This window comes from Harpegnathos saltator, unplaced genomic scaffold, assembly GCF_003227715.2.
Source record: "Harpegnathos saltator strain DR-91 unplaced genomic scaffold, Hsal_v8.6 scaffold25, whole genome shotgun sequence".
Taxonomy (NCBI): Eukaryota; Metazoa; Arthropoda; class Insecta; order Hymenoptera; family Formicidae; genus Harpegnathos; species Harpegnathos saltator.
This window is the reverse complement of record NW_020230039.1, coordinates 2,653,440-2,655,975: the sequence shown is the minus strand read 5'-3', so window position 1 is coordinate 2,655,975 and position 2,536 is coordinate 2,653,440.

The following is a 2,536-nucleotide window of genomic DNA, read 5'->3' as shown; positions in this document are numbered from 1 at the left end:
TAGCCGGGCGTTGCACTGCTCTGACGCGAAATGTTTCGTCGACTCTTGAGATATTTAATTATTTAATTATTCAATCGGGCCGCTGGCGATATCGCGGTAATTGGCACGTCCTTTTTTCCCGATTAAATCGTGTCTATACGAGTGTCACGAGCTGCTGGTATGTGCGGACTGCCATGACGCGCCACCGAGTCGCTGCGTCGGCATTGAGGTCGCAGGACGGGGAGGGGGGGAGGTGTGGGCGGCGTCATATATTTCCAGACGTATAGATATATATTTCAGATATATATTCCACTTCCAACGCCAATGAGAACAGAGGAACAAAGAGATCGCGAAGAAGGAAACTTATTGTTTGATTTGCCTCCGTTAATCCCATTGTCCCCCGTATTAATTATTTAATATTTGCTCATCATCGCACACACTCTGTCAGCAGTCAGAGGTGAACTGCGTAGCCGACATGGGCTTGAGATTGAATGAAGATTATGCGCAGGTGGGAAACCTCGAGATGACTGCGAAGATACCGAACAATTCTCTCGAGTAAATTCTTTTTCTAAAGACAGCGAGTTTTGAGTTCCGAGAGGAACGGCGTGGAGTGACAATTATTCGCGGCGCGAGGCTGAGGAAATAGCCCGCGGTAGCTCGTGATGCACCCTCAAGATTATCCACCTCCGGCTCCTCAAGTTCGACGAATTTTGTAGAGTTTAACGCGAGGCCGAAGTTTCGACTCGGCTGATGCAACCGCGAGTTTCTTCCCCTCGTCCCGTTCCTCCCGCGCCCGCTTTGCGGGGTGAGAACATCGTATACGTATATGCGCGTCGTCAACCTGGTCGTACCGCTCCCTCCTCCCGTCCACTCTCGATCGCCTCTCGTTGGCCTCCGATGCCGTATTATTGTGACTACCGAGCCGGTTAGCACGGGCGGCCAGACCCATTATTTATTTTCCAATGCGTGTCGATTTATGATCCGGAAAATTACACAGTAACGTTAGTTAGTTGTAATCCTTGTTTCTTTAGTGTAACACGTACGGCATATCATTAATTAACGTTACGTTATTTATACGCTATGTATTTACAATCACATGAATCGTAGATATCCTAACGAATCGTTCGTCTCCTGCCGCTGTCCTCGTGTTTACTTACGATGCATTCACACCCTCCTTCTCCACTTCTCCCTATCACTATCTTTATCTTTATCTCTCTCTCTCTCTCTCTCTCTCTCTCTCTCTCTCTCTCTCTCTCTTTCCGTCGCCTCCCTCCTTCTTTCCTTCTCACCTTTTCACCAGCACTCCCCTAGCTTACCTCGCCTTTCTATCTGCTGCGCGCGTGTATATCTTTTCTTCGGAACCTTTTCCCCTAAAAAAGAAAAAAAAAGAGAAAATAGGAAAAATCCTCTCTCTCACTCTCTCTCTCTCTCTCTCTCTCTCTCTCTCTCTCTCTCTCTCAACGAGAACGTACGCCTTACGTATCCGCTTTATATGCGCCTCTCGTTCGTGCGAGCTGAAACTTGTTCAATATTCAACACCCATGTGCAACGTATTTGAGCGCGTACACATATACATATATATATATTTCTGTTCGTTTGTATATATATTTATATATATATTTATTTATATATATAATATTATAAAAAACAGTATTCTCTAGTACTTGCGAGAAGAAAGCAAATTCGCGGCGGGCGCGCGGGCGCCCGCCGGAAAGCTGTACCGTTCATCCGCTAAATTATACAACCGATCATGCTCAGAAACACGGCGCGCCGCGGGCCGGGACCGTGCCGTGGGAACGCGCCTCGTGTGTGTGTGTGTGTGTGTGTGTGTGTGTGTGTGTGTGTATGCGCGTATGCGTGCGTATATGTGTGTGTATGTGTGCGCATGTTGTGTGTTTGTGCGCGGGTAATGTTGTAAAAAACGTACATCCGCCCGTGTGTGTCGCGCGGGACGACGAGACGCGTTTGACGCGACCGATCGTGAAAATGAATTTCCTCCGACGGAGGAGGACGAATCGAAGGTGAGATTTTGCGAGGCGCGCGCGATCGCGCGAGAGAAGAGAAAGAGAGATTCTTCGCGCTCCGTGTATTGCGCGGGGATTGGCCCGTGAATTTTCGTACAAAACCGATACGTATGTGTGTATGTGTGTACGTGTGCGTGCGCGCGAACAAGAGGCACGAGAGAGAACGCGTTTCGAGCGTCTCGTCGCGGAGGAACAAAAACAAGAAAGAAAAGGAGAAATAGACGCGAACGGGCGGGTTGGAAAACCGCGAATCTTTCGATCTTTCGAATGCCAGAATTCCGAGTGAATATGTGCGCGCGCTTACGAGGAAATTCTTTGTACACGTTCCAAAGAGATCTTTTATTTCTTCCTCCCTCCCTCCCTCTCTCTCTCTCTCTCTCTCTCTCTCTCTCTCTTCTCTCGATTTTGTGTACACGTATAAAAACGCGACGTTCCCACGAGACTGCGAGACGATGCGCGTCGGTGAGCGATTCATCAGTACAGTGGAGGCGCAGCGCATTCTCGTGTGCGGCCCGCGTCGCAGTGGATCCAGC